This window comes from Ochlerotatus camptorhynchus, unplaced genomic scaffold, assembly GCF_037179485.1.
Source record: "Ochlerotatus camptorhynchus isolate MF236.1 unplaced genomic scaffold, CSIRO-AGI_Acam_v1.1 ptg000111l, whole genome shotgun sequence".
NCBI classification, from domain to species: domain Eukaryota; kingdom Metazoa; phylum Arthropoda; class Insecta; order Diptera; family Culicidae; genus Ochlerotatus; species Ochlerotatus camptorhynchus.
Window position 1 is genome coordinate 2041750 of NW_027040601.1, and position 15423 is coordinate 2057172.

The 15423-nt window shown below is 37.6% G+C and overlaps 1 protein-coding gene across 2 annotated transcripts in view; it reads left to right on the plus strand.

The window, feature by feature from the left end:
* The window catches only part of LOC135699491 (uncharacterized), an 813870-nt gene that overhangs the window by 149247 nt on the left and 649200 nt on the right, over window positions 1–15423 (plus strand). For both annotated transcript variants that reach the window (XM_065219772.1, XM_065219773.1), the window contains exon 2: window positions 1091–2423. The gene's annotated coding sequence lies outside the window, so the exon portion shown is untranslated. The remainder of the gene's footprint in view (window positions 1–1090; window positions 2424–15423) is intronic.

A 15423-nucleotide genomic window follows, 5' to 3' on the forward strand; every position in this document is an offset into this window, starting at 1 on the left:
AAGGTAATTCCCAAAAGAATACCGAGAAAAATATTTTCAGAGCCAAGTCTACAGAATCAAACATTTTGCTGCCGGTCTTTTCGGGCGATCCAAGTTGTCCGATTCCTACAGGGTTCAGATATTGGAAGACACAATCGCAGTAATATGTACCTATGTTGGAAGTATGGAAGCGTGGAAGAATTTCAAAACCAGGAAGGGTATCGACGAAGAACTGGACCACCAAAAAACAACTATGATTGCTGCTAGAGAGGCAAAGCGGCTACAAAATCACTATAGAATGGATCGTTTCATCGATATTGTGCGCATACTTTGCAAAGGTTGCCGACAATTTCGTGGACATTCAGAAGGAGCGGAAAGTGTGCCACCCAGTTGGTGGCTAACTACGATCCTGTGCTGGAAAAACACTTGGCAGAAGGTGCCAAAAATTGCCAGTACACAAGTACCGAACCGTATTCAAAATGACATGATTACGTCGTTGCACAATGTAATGTTGCGGAACATTTCGAAAACCTTGCGAGGAAAGTCAGTGGCAATCATTGCAGATAAGACAAGCGATTGTGGCCGCCACGAACAGTTGGTGATTGTCATCAGGCATATTGATAATGATCGGCCGACGGAAACATTCGTGGGTGTGAGACGGATGTTGAAAACAAACGCGACGACCATCTTCAATGCTATTGCTGAGGTCCTGACAGCGATGCAAATTTCTTGGAAGCAGCTGGCATCACTGCTGGAGCACAAGCCATGTGCTTATTTAAAATTTAAACTTTTTCCTAGATACTTGAATAGACATAATATATTTTGCGGCTGAGTTGCCCTGCCCCCTCTTGGCTACGCCTATGGTTTTCGTGCAACGATTTATTGAATAATATCGAATACGCCATTCTGAAATATTAGGAGATGGTAAAGAAGGACAAATTCCAGCACAAACTTGGTTCATTGTCCCTAGCGAACAATTTTGGGAATTATCATGGAATTCTGCAAGTTAAAATCAAAAATATGTTCAATTGGCCTGGAACTGCTCCACTGTTGAATTTCAATTGCTTTTATTAAAAAACTAATCCAATTTACTCATCTTAAATCATTTCAGACTCCTCCCTGAATCCAGTATTCCAAACCCACGGCAATACGGGTACCTAAATTCATCGAATAACCTACAAAACAATACAACGCTGGAATTGCTACAGTGCTGAAAAACCAAACGACTAATAAATGTTGTTACCGTTATCGATTCACATAATTGTTATTTTGTGATAAAAATACTACAGCCCCGCTCGTAGCAATAAAAATAGTGAGCATAGCTTAACAATTTAAACCACGCATACAACAACCAACAAAAAAAAAGTCCAACAGCACCCAAGTGGTTGGTCATTACGCTTTCTGTGGCTGTTAAAAATTGATAATAAAAACCGAAAATAATAATCAGTGTATGACGGAAAGCAAAAAAAAAAACCCGGAGCAAAATAACACATGTCAACTAGGGTCGTGCAAGCCAACCGAGTGCTGTTCCGAGATTGACCAGAGTTGGTTTTCGGAACTATTGTTGTTGTCGACTGCGGTTTGCCAACCAGCCAGCAAATGTAAATTTTTCGAAATGTAAGTGCCGCCGTCCTTCGATTCGGAATTTTAAACGGGATTAAAAAGGAGTTAAATTCCCTGGGAACTGGGCGATCAGGTGGTTGGAACTCTGATTATAATCAGCAGCGCCCGGAGCGAGTGCGAGTGTGGCGGCGTAATTAATAGCAACGAGGGTGGTAACGAAGAGAAATTGTGAAAATGGAATAAAAATAATTAAAATTTATGCCGTTGTTAATGGTGAATGGTTTGGTATATTGCACTCTCTTGATGGTGCCGGAAGAGCTGGTGGTTGTGGTGTGGAAAAGAAATAAAACCCAGGCCATAGCCGAAAGCGGGGCTGAATCGATGTAATATCGCTTCTGGTCCACTCCCGAGCGAGAGCATGTCAGCGTAGGAGAAAATTAGCAATGGTAAAATAATCAAAGGGGGAAACGAAGGAGAAATACATCCCAGATCAACGGAAAAGGTCAAAGGAAAATGTACGCCCTAGAGGCAAAAAACGAAGATAAAGTGAAGCAAATTAATGGTCTGTGAAGTGAAATAAACGAAGCACAAAGAATAAAGTGTCCCCGCAAATCTGGAATACCACTCGAAGTGAAACATAATTTTCAATCCTGCCAACTGTTTCCACTATCTGTGCAGGCAAGTGTGTCTGTGTGAGAATGAAGTGATAGTAATCAGCTTCTAGCGAATTTCGGGAGGTGACAAAGTTGGTGCCGGATTGCAGCTTACGCCCTCCCTACTTGATCTGACTTCGAACGGAAGCTCTGACAGGCGCCAGCCGATAAGGAACCACCGTCGTCGAAGGAGGAACACAGTGGACATAGCAGTGGCCGTAAAATAAGGTAGGTAAGAGTATTTATTCCGGCACGCAGTCAGCTCTGCTGTTGTTGGGGGGGCTGTGTGTTTCTGCTTTGCTGTCCGCCTGTCGGTGCCTGCGATTCTCGTGAAGCCTAAGGGGGTGTTTCGTGTAAACTAGGTGACACCGATGCTTTTGGTTGTCTTGTTTTGGGGGGTGGTGGTGTGTACTTTTCGGTGTAAAGCTAATGGTCTGGGAATGTGAAGTGGAGCTGCGGAAGAAGTGTGTCGCTTGTAGCAAGGAAAATGTAATTTGCAAAGGTGAAGAAGGTGCGTGATTAATGGTACAATCGTTTATCAAAATATGGAGCACGTATTACGTTGAGCATTTAGGATTCCGTCAGCTCTTACATCATTGAACTAATTTGAAATTCGGAACGGACTTCCAGAGGAACGAATGATGAGGGCTTCTATTTGTTTTAATTAGTTTTGTTTATTTTGTTTCAACTGAAATTAACATTTAGGGCAGATTGTACGTTAGCCGACAAATGCTGCTAGTGTAAGCAAATAATCTTGTGCTAGAAAGTGTGGCTGAATCTGAAAAAGATCAATTGGATTTATTTGGCGATTGTAAGCAGCTTCAAAATAATCAATATATACTCATTCCATTTGTATGGGAATCAGGTATGTTACTTCAGAAATTGGTCAGTTGGTCGTTTGCTCAGTCAGCTATGGGTTTATATTTTTAGTTAAATGACCATCACGAAAATATTGCAACACTTACAACTGGCTGCATCTTTATTCCTACTAGGGGGAAATTATCCAAACTTTACATAGTTTCTCTTTGAAGTGTATTGTTTACATCCTAAAAATTGCGTTATTGACTGTTTCAATGCGGCTAAGACGGAAGTGAGGCAAGTAAAGACGAGTGGAAAAAATGTGTACGCTCACATGGAAAATCCGGAGCTGTTCATCGTGCTTTAGGGAGAATACTGAATGTCAGTAATTCAACCGTATCAAGAGTAATAAACAGGTTCAAGGACCGGTTGACATTGGATCACAAGCACGAAACAGGAAGGAAACCGGGAGCAGCATGTAGGAAGACGAAGCAAAGGGGAAGGGTAATTTCATCCGAAATCCGAACATTTCAACACGTCATGATGCCAAAAAGGTCGGTGTTTCGCAAAGCCACGTGCAGAAGGTCAAGGAAAGAGCTGGATTACATGCATTCAAGGTTCAAAGCTTCCCAACCCACGATGAACAGCAGCCAACTGTTGCCAAAACCCACGCAAGGAAGCTTTATACGGATTTGTTGACCAGATACAGTTGCTGTGTGATGGATAATGAAACATACGTCAAAGCTGACTTCCAGCAAATACCTGGACAGGAGTTTTACACTGTAAAATACCAGTTCTAAGTGGATGATCGTTTCAAGAAAAATAAAATGTCTATTGATGCCAAAATATCTTATTTGGAAGGCTATCTGCACCTTTGGAAAATGAAATAAAATATTCCTCCCAAAAGGCACCATCAATGGTGAAAATTACAAAAACTGAATGCCTCCAAAAACGTCTGCTGCCATTTTTGAGACGGCACAGTGCAAAAACCATTGTTTTGGCCGGACTTAGCTTGATGTCACTATTTTAAAACTTCGCTAAAATGGTATGAGGCTAATTCGGTGCATTTTGTCCCCGAGGACATGTATCCACCGAACGCCCAAGAGAAACCAATAGCCCAACAAACATTTTTGCTGTATAAAACCGGAATAAGCTTCCTTCTAGTTGAATAAGCATATTTTTGGCTGAATAACCTTCTCTCGAAAGCTCTCGAATAACAAGTTTCTGAGCTTTTTCCGAATTTGTGATCAAAATTTTACCACCGTCTTTAAGCGCTGGACTAGGCTTTTGAGGTTTTTTTTTTCCACAACTTTTGTGAACTTCCAAAAAGGTTTGGAATTCGGGTCTAATTTAGAAACATTATTTTCAAAAGTGTTGTTCCTCAGGTCAGAGAATTGCTTTTTAATTTGTTTTGCAAATCCCTCCAGATAACTTTCAGGGCAGCATCGCGTATTCTTTGATATTGCCTTCTACGGACATTTTTCAGGCGGATCAAGAGCTGAAGATCGTTGTATTGTATTACAATTGAATCGAATTTAACCTCGCATTTTGGGACTGAGCCAGTTCTCGCTTCAACTATAGAAGTGGTCAAAGATTTAAGAGCATAATTAACATCATTTTTGATTTGCAAAGGAATGTTTGGATCGAAGCTATATTCCATAAATGTTCGATATTGCTCCCAATCAGCTCTATGGTAATTGAAAATAGAGCTGTTGGGATTACTGATTATTTTTAGGGATTTCTTACTGAAGAAAAGCATGTTGGGCTGTTTGGATATTGAATAGTGTAATAACCTGCAGAACAATCATCAAACAGAATATTACCATTGGAATTGCTTTGAGCATTATTCCATGAGCGGTGTTTTGCATTAAAATCACCAATAATGAAGAATTTAGACCTATGACGGGTAAATTTCTGAAGGTCACCCTTGAGATAATTCTTTTGCTGGCCTTCACATTGCACGGGCAAATAGACATTTATAAACGTAAGTTGGTCAAATTTTATTTCAACAGAAACTCTCATAGTTTCAATAACTTTGGATTCAAATGAAGAAAGAATTTTATGTTTGATTCGTCTATGAACAATGATGGCAACGCCATCACAGGCTCCATCAAGACAATCATTTCTATAAATGAAATAATTTGCGTCTCTTTTAACTTTATGGTCAGGTTTTCGGAACGTTTCAGTTATAACGGCAAAATGCACGTTATGAACTCTCAAAAAGTTAAATATCTCGTCTTCATTATCTCTAAGAGATCGAGCATTCCAATTTAAAATATTTAATTTTATCCATTACTGAATTTCGCAAATTTTACTCCAGTTTGAATAGCATCTAACATAGAGTTAGATTTAAGCATATCAGTAATCATGTCAATTAATGATTTTTGTAAAAAATCCATTTTAGGAGCAGTAATGCTTCCTTAGTAAAATTTTTCAAAATTTCCATAAGAATTACGTTGATTAGTATTTTGATTTCTACCCGGTGCAATAGCAGCATAGGTAGCTCCATTAGCTCGCTAAACATTGTTAGCAACGAGAGGAGCAGGTATAGATGAAGAATTTGAAGCAGGGGTGATATTTGTACTTACGGGTACGAATGTACAATTTGTTCCTCGCTGACCGTTGTTACCAGCAGTGGAATTTGTACCTGGTCGGAAACGTGGAGCGTTTCCTACCTGTCACTTAGAACGAGATTGTAGGATCGTGTAAGACTCGCATTATATTCCCACAATTTGAACATTTAAATTTTTTAGGATCTTGCTTCACAGGACAGTCGTCCTTTGCGTGAGAGGAATCACCACAATTCATGCATTTAGCTGGCATGTAGCAATTTTTGGTTCTGTGACCCCATCCCTAGCATTTACGGCACTGGGTGAGGTTTTGGAAATTTCATCCAGTCTTTCTGAAGTGTTCCCATTTCACTCGGACATGGAGCATAAGAATAACTTTAAGGTTTTTTAGTTCACTAGTTCCGTGCGAAGAGCATGGAAATCGGAAGTGGTTATCACAATAGGGGGAATCTTGGCATTTAGCCGGGAAAGTTTACTAGAATTTTCCTGGATAATGGATCATTCTCATCATCCGTGAGCAAATCAAATTGATTGCTCAAATTAATTTCATCAGAAGGGGGATCAAGAGAAATCCCTTTTTTCTTGTGGTTAGGTCATGGTGGCAGTAAAATTTTTATCCAAATCGGCTTCTAAGCAGATTACTTTAAGAATCTAAAGGATCGAAGAGGAATTTTCCAAATCGATATCCAAGAAGGATTACCTCGGGTAGGGTCCAAACAAGGATCGAAGAAGAATAAGAGTCAATCATGGTAGAAAATTTACAGGTGTATTGAGCACTGAAAAGTGCTGTTTAAATTTGTTGTAGCTTTAGCTAGTAGTAACACTACCTTTAGCAAATAAATCCGCACGGCAAGAGAGCACGATGCGCACTGAAGCAACCCTCTTAAAATTGATCCAATATATATCTACTGAGCTAAATACACGTATAAAAACACCCTACTAATTTGGTTTTATCTGATACATATGTGAAATTTGAGAGTAAATTAAATGTGATGCAATAATTTCGTGTTCACCTTTAAGATTACCAAGTAAAGTACATGGTAATTAAACAAATAATTCTATTGGAACTGTAAGGATAAAACCCAGCCCAAGCAACATTTCTGGATTTAGTATGGTTCTAAAGACCATGATTTAGACATGTATAATACTTTAAGATGTCAATAATACTTGCAATGTTGCTTGGGAGGAGCATTACAAAAGAAATTCTAGGCAAAATTAAAAAAAAAAACTCTCAATTCAAATGACGAATATGGGAAAACCCAAATTGCACCGGAAAATATCACAAACACGCATCCCAAGTAACAATTTTGGTTTTATTATAGTCTTATATGTCATAATTTGGTCTTGAAGAATCCTTCGAGGCTTAAAAAAACTTGCAGTGTTACTTGAAATCAATGATTTTTTTATCACATTCATCTACACATCTGTTTAATGTGTTTCACTTTGGTAAAGTATTTAAAAATCTTCAAAATTATTGCACATTTTACTCTCACTCGCAATCTATTCGTACACCGTGCAATCAGGGATTTTGCTGTTATTCCTACCACGATTGCTTACAGAGTTATTCTTTGAGAATTTATTTTGGTGTGGCTTTAATAAAAAAAATGAGATCTGAACTCCAGGCATTTTGGTTAACCATCTTTCACGACGGTTTACCCATTCTATCATTAAGTCGAATATTTGTATACCTTGTTGAGTCTGCAGAACTTCAAGATCAGATATCCGGGATGAGTTGGATAACCCAACAATGTTATTTTCAAGAACATATGTTGGTAACACATCTTTGTATTTCACAAAATGTTATTTGGCTTATATAACTTAGAGATCTAAACACCAGCAAGGTTTGAAGAACTTGTAATACTGCGTTTCTTATGCTCAGGCCTCTTGTATTGATATATGCTTTTTCCGACATACCGACACAAGATTGAGGCTCATTTTGTGCAGTGAAACACTTTGATTTTATACGAATTTATGATTCCATGAGATTTTGAAGATCTATATCATCAACATGTTAATGGTAATCTTAATTCTGATCAAAAAATGGTATGATTATCTCCAAACGGTTAATTTTGAACGCCTCTTTTGTTTAAGGTAGGGGTGATGTTTGAGTTGGGTTTATTATTAAATAACCGGGAAAAAATCGGGAATTGAAAAATTGGATTTGAATGGACACCCTGGTATTAGCAGTAAGTTGGTTACAGCGGACTCAATCAATTTTATTTTGCAAGCCAAAGGAAAACTGCTTCAAAATTTGCTCAGGTATCAAATTGTTTTGCTCGCCTGCAATTGTATAAGAGATGAACTAGCCTAAGGCTTAAAATCTCTTAAATAAAGTCTAAAAAAAAAGAATCTTCAATTGTATCCCGCCAAAAATTCTGAGCCAGTAGTGTTTGAGCCTGCATGACTTCCATAAAGTTTGTTTATATTCTTGCTTCGCTAGCATATGTTTTATTGGAGCTGTAACCCAGCTGAGTCATCGAAACTGTGCAGGATGTTATGCTTTCTTCACTGATCCTTTTTGGTTTCTGCCTTTGAGGTTACAATCAATAATGTGTTTTGAAAAAGTACGGTTCATTTAGATGAGATGACAATACTTGTCGATAGCTAAGAAGAGTAGCTACATTTGGGACTTCTGAATGATTGGCCTCCGTTTCACGGGATACGGTATACCTTATTACGTTGTTTTTCCTATTAATTCTACTACTATTGTATCACTTACACTTTCACTGATTCACTTTCACTATCACTAAAAAAACTATAACTGATACGTATTTAATTTACTACTAGCAAACTTTTTCAGTGTCTAGTCATAGTCATGTCAAGGACTAGATACTGAAGAAGTTTGCGATTAGTAAACGAAATTCGTAGTTTAAAAATAAACAGTGATAATGAAAGTTAATAGTGCAAGTGAATAAGTGAAAGTGAAAGTGATACAATTGTAGTAGATTTAAAAGGAAAAACAACGTAATAATGAATACAATTATTTTACTAAAATGTTCATCAATCAATTTAGAGTTCACACTGGCTACCAGTTGACAAGCATATTGAGTGAGTCCTCAGTTCTCAATTAGTAATATTAGTTCTGCCTAAATTTACAAGGTAGTTCTGAAGAATTCCACTAGGTTTGTAATGAAAATTTCAGCAAAAAATCGCCAGAGTTTTGAAAAAAAAAAAAATTGCAGCCAAATTGATATAAGAATTCTAACGGAATTCCAGGAATATATTCAGACACAAGCATTTAAGGTAGGCTTTTGATCCGGAGTTTTTTTCTAGAGATGAAATTGATCATTGTGGGTTGCGTTTTTACATGGCACGTAGACAATTTTCGGTGATAGATATCAAGTGAACAATAGAAATGGTCATCCTAATGTCAAAAAAAAAAAAATTGGTCTTACATTTTGCGCCAAGGAACAAAACTACAAATTTTTACCTAATTCCGAGAACCACTAAAGGGTGTACCGTTCAAAATTCGCACATACAAAATTAATTCTGAAAATTTGAGTTTTTTTTTTCCTATTATCACCAATTTTTCAAGAAGTAAAAAAAATTAAAGTTAGTTTTGGCATCATTCATTTAATTTATTTCACCTTTATATCCAAATGCGCGAGCCTTGGCGTTAACCCCAGCCATAAGGGTCTGCACGACCTCAGAATTGACAGTTTTTTTTGCGTATTAACCCATACATTCTTCATTTCATTTACACTCTTCACCACTTTAGGTCGTTTTAGAAGGTGCTCCTTCATAATGGCCCAGTATTTTTCTTTTGGGCGCAGTTCCGGATTGTTTGGGGGGTTCAGATCTTTCGACACGAGATCGACATCATTTGCCTTATACCACTGTAGCACGTCCTTCGTGTAGTGGTATGATGCCGAATCCGGCTAGAAAATCGTCGAACCGTCGTGAGTCATCAGAAGAGGGAGAAGCCGCTTTTAGAGACACTGTTCCTGCACCCGTCCATTCATGGTGCTTACGGTAACGAAAGGTGTACTCCGCTTTCTGCAAGTACAAATCGCTTGCCAAATTAAGAACTTCTTGGTGAACTTCGACATCTTCTGTGATGATGATGATGATGGTCCCACCTCTTACCCCTACAAAGGTTTGAGCTGGACGATTTATCTTTAAGATAATTAAATATGACATTTTAACCAGGTTGGCAAACAAAATCGAACTGGTTTCAGTTACAGATATAAATTCCCTCTAGAGTTTACAGTTGCTTCACAGCGATATAAATGTTGAAAAGCTCAGGCGTCCACCTCTTAGTTCGCCTTTTTGTCCACCTAAAATATTCATAAGTATTACAAGCAATCAAGAGTTAATGAACAATCAACAAAGCATCCTATTACACTAGTAACCCCGCAATCTGATGCTATCATAATTTTCAGCAATGTCAGGAATGCTCACGAACCCCCAACATTTGCCAGAAAACTTACTACTAACTCAAGGTATCTTCCAAATAAGCTTCAAAATTGCATTTTTTTTTATCAAATGTTAAATTCAGTCCTCTATATCCGTAATACGCGCGCGAGGCTCAAACCTTTGTAGACTACTATTTTTTTTTACTACTACTATTAAATCATATATCAAAAATCCATCATCACCATCGTGGCGAACAAAATAGTTTTTGCAGTGCTACAATAATTATTAAAAAGTCGTTATAACAGCTATCCATACAAAGTAATCCGTTAAAAATAACTTCGTCAAGATACATAATTTGTCAATTCATAAAAAAAAAAAAATCACTGGATAACCGTTCAAAAGACAGTTTTAACGTGTGAAATGCAATGTCTCTTAAATTCTGCTAATGTTGTTGAACGTTTAATGTGTCTAGGCATTGAATTGAAAACATTTATTCCTTTAAAAAATAATGAATTCTGTGAAGCACAAGTCAAGAAATGTGGTGTTCTTATTTCATCCGCGTTTCTAGTATTATATCTATGATAGTCACTTCATCTTTCAATTCAATCACACAAATATCGAGGCAGCAAACCGTTAACTACTTTAAAAATGAACACCATAGTCAAATATACAATTCTTTGCTTCACCGACAACCATTGTAAGGCGTCTAGCATCAAAGTTGAGGAAGTGAATCTATTACATCTCAAAATCAATCGCATTATTTTACTCTGCAAGCGCTGTAATCTCGATATTTGTGTTGCATTGGACAGAAATAAAATGGATGGGCAAAATTCTAGATGAGGAGAGATGATTGATTTGTATAGCTGTATTTTACTGGCAATAGTTAAATCGTTTTTCCATCGACATAGAATTCCATACTTCTTGGCAATTTTCTTGATGACATTGTCAATGTGAGAGTTGAACTTAAGTTTGTCATCAATAATCACGCCAAGATATTTAATCTCCTGAACGCGATCAATAGTTTCATCATCAATTACAACAGAGACGTTCTCATTTAATCGATTCCGCGAAATTACCATAAATTTAGTTTTACTTGTATTCAATTTTAACTGCTTACACTTCAACCATCTACTTAGATACTGCAAATCTTCATTCAAGTGTGAGACGGCAACTTCTAAATCCTTAGCTGCAATGAATAACACAGTATCATCTGCAAAAAGGTTAATGTCGTAAAACACGTCGCAAGTCATTAATATACATAATAAATAAAAGGGGCCCTAATACACTTCCCTGGGGCACTCCAAGGTTTTTCCCCACGGGACTGGAAACAGAATCATTAAAAACAGTCCGTTGAGTTCTGTCAGACAAATAGCTTTCAAACCATTTATATGCAGTACTCGTAATTCCAAAGCGCTTGATTGTACTTAACAGTAAGGGCCTAGAAATTGTTTCAAAAGCGCGTTTCAGATCCAAAAAAACAGCAACAATCGTATCTTTACGCTCCAAGTTGTCTTTCCACTTTGCTAACACCAAATTCAATGCAGTTTCACAAGAATGACCTTCCCGATATCCCGATTGTTCTGGTATCAACAAAGAGTTGCTATTCAAATACTCCAACAGCTGGCCTTTAACAACAAGTTCTAAGATTTTCTCTAATGTGTGCAACATGTTGATGGGACGAAACTCTTCGGCTTTAATCGTTCCAGCAACTTTTTGAATAGGAATCACTAAGGATTCCTTCCAAATTTGTGGCACATGTCCATTCTGCAATGATTCATTAATAAGGTCCAGAAAGATGTGGCCAATGACATGAAAGCAATCTTGAATAACTCTAGCATTAACATTATCTACTCCAGCCGATTTTCCTAATGAAAAACAAATAACTCTAAGTTCATCTAATGTAATTGGGTGAAAAACTTCAAATCTGCAACTACTATTAACTGGCTGTTTTATTTCGTCAGGTTCATCGACCAATTCAATAGATTGATTAATCAATGAAACACTGTCTACGAAATAATCATTAAACTTAGATGAAATTACTTGTTCTGACTGTTCTAATGTGCCATTAAAAGTTATGGACCGCGGTTTGCAATTACTAGGTTTTAATAAAGATTTCAAAATTTTCCATAACTCTTTGCTGTTGTTTTGATGCTGATCAATCTTCCTTTGAACATATTCACAACGAGTTTTCTTTATCGATTGTGAATACTTATTACGCGCGATTGTGTACCTATTCCAATGATTGTCATTATTTGATCTACAAAACTTTTTGTACCATTTGTCCCTTTTCCGTTAAAGACGCAAAAGATCCAAATTGTACCAGCTGTTCGAGTTTTTCAAAGAAACAAACTTTTGCTCAACTAGTTGATTGGTACACGTTTTCAAAGCGTTATTAAGAACAGCTGTAGATTCATCTAAGTTACCGGCCGCGAATGGAAAATCCAGGCTTCTCTCAACAAGATTTGAAACAGCTTGCTTCGAATATTTCCTCCAGCACTTCAATTTTACAAAATTATCGTTATCGTTAACATGGTCTAAGACATTAATCACTAAAGTCTCATGATCGGTTATTTTCAAATCAGTATCCGTAACTGAACAAATGGAATCAAAATTGGAATAAACGTGGTTAATTAAAGTTCTTCTGTGCCTGGAAATACGCGTATATTCATTTACCGTTTGCTTTAAATTAAAAAACTCAGCTAAACGCTTCAAATGATTCGAATTATGGTTATCACGCCAATTAATATTAAAATCACCAGCCAATATATTTAATTTACTAGAATCAAGGAATGTCTCGAGCCAGTTCTCTAAAACTTCAACAAAACGCTGGTCACTAGAACTGGGAGAATGATACAAAACACCATAATTACCCATCTTCATGCCACGTACAACTGTAATGCCCAAGAACCAGTTGCCATCAATAACTTCGTTTGTACGAAGGTTGAATTGAACTGATTCTTTGACATAAATAGCAACACCGCCAGTGTGTCTAGAATGTGATAAACAAGCAGCAACAATATATCCCGGAATACTATACTGATCAAAAGCTTCAGATTCTACAATATGAGTTTCAGATAATAAAACTAAAAGAGGACGTTTTTCCTCAACAATCTGACGTAATGCTACGTAGTTTGTTGACAACCCCGCAATATTCAAATATAAAAAATCGAATTGATTCACATTCCTGGAACTTGGCTGCTGTTTATTGAAACGCAAGCTGCTTTTCTTCTGATCAAAAAGTCTTTTATAGAGCAAACATTCCGAGCTAAATGCGGCATGGTTGACGTCCAAGTTCATTTTTCGTTCTTTATTCATTTTCAAACAATTAATACATTTTAATACAGTTGACGTACACTCCGACGTTTTGTGTTGTTGGCTGCACCTAGAGCATCTATCACAATTTTTGCAATCCATGCTCTTGTGCCCAAATTCTCCACATTTGAAGCATCTCAACACATTAATCGCGGGAACTATCGAGCACCGATCAAACCCTACATTTACTTTTTTCGCACATAACAAACATTTATAAGTATCGACATCGACTTCAATTACAACACTAAACTTGTTATAAGTGAAGCGTGGATTTTCAAACATGTTCACTACTTTTACATCATTAATAGCGATGTCTTCATTTTGACTTTTTAAGCAGTCAATAAAGACATCGGAGGAAAACTGATCGCTCATGCCCACTATTTTCAATCTTGGCACCGAAGTGGGAACAACAGCACTATATTTTTCACCCAGATTGCTTTCAATACCATTTTTCACATCACTTACGTTTGCTCCTGTTGCACACTCAACAATAATGGAGCCATCTTTACCATTCCTAAAATTACTGATTTTGTGTGTTTTTGGATCCAACTGAGTTTTTAAAAACTTACGAGTATCTTCGCAAGGTTGTTTGGACTCTTTCGGTTTAATCACAATGACTGGACGAGTCTTACGATTTTCTGGTTTGTTACTTTTACTATTACTGTTACTATTAGTTTTACTTTGACTAATACGACTATGTCTTTTTACAACATCCGCAAAACTCGCATTTTCTTGAAAAACAACATCATCATCATGATCACTATTACTAATTACTAATTTACATTTTTTGCGTCTGGTATTTTTGTCCGATTCCGACTGAATCGTCCTAGATGAACTGCACGGATCATTCTTTACAGCTAATTGGTTTTCCGCATCAATTTTAAAAAATAAACTTTTCATATTATCCAATTTCTCACAAATCAAATTTTCAAGACCATTTACATTTATTCTAATATCTGCCATCCCGCTTTTAACCGCGATGTCCACCTGAGCAGCAATGTGATCTCGCATGCCAGTGATCGAGTCCGAGAGTTGAAAAACCTTCTTCATCTCTTCCTCTATCCTTTTGACGCGCGAGATCAGATCATTCTGCTCGTCACAACTCTGATCTGATAGACAACTATCACACTTGAACAGAATATTTGCATTATCTGCTATAAGCCTGGCCGCAGTCTTAGTGAGTGCCGCACAAGCGAAATGGAACGTTCCATTGCACGGACCTACACACGTAACTGGGAGCCCACTCATAGCAATAGACTGCTCGCATACATTACACACATCCATTCTACCAAATTAAACGTTAACACTGTTAGCAGCAGACATATACAGGGGCGGAGAACACAAAATAAAATTTTACCGCCACAGCTCACTATACAAATCAATAGCGCGCCGGGGGGAAAATACAAAATTAAACAAAAACTAGTTGCTAGGCAACCTTTCCTCTACTTATCCTGTTAGAAAAACACCACGGGCACGCGTTGGAATAATCCTTTCGCGGCACACGCCACTATTTCACACGAAATTATTCATTTATTTTCACAGCACAACTCAACAAAAACACTACTTTGTACGCCATACTACAACGCTTCTCGTAGATTAATGTCCGGAGGTTCTCGGGAATATCACACTTATCCTTGGCAGTCACATACAGGTTTCCTGTGGTTGAAGTCCGCCTTCACATATGTCTCGTCATCCATTAAGCAGCAGTGTGGTTTCGTTAACTTCTGGTCGTACAACTTCCGGGCACGGCTTTTTGCGACCGTATTCTGTTTCTCGTCACGATTTGGAGACTTCTGGACCTTAAACTTTCGTAGTCCAGCTTGAGTTTTGGTATTCTGCACGAAAGTCTTGCTCACATGCAACTTTTTAGCCACATCTCGAACTGAGACGTTCGGTTTCCGTTTAAAGGCCCCAACCACGTGTTTGTGATCGTTCCCGTTGACCGGACGGATTTTTTTTTCGATCAACAGTCAAACGGTTTTTTGAACCGTTTTATGATACCAGACATTGTGGAATTCGCGATTCCCAACTTTTTACGATGGCACGATGTGACAGATACTTATTCTCAATGTACTCGTGCAAAAGTTTTTCGCGCACGCACTGTTCTTTCGTTGCCATTTTGAAAACTTTTGCGCACCTGACGAAATCAACTCATAGAGTGTAAACAATACACATTAAACTACGCTACGCAA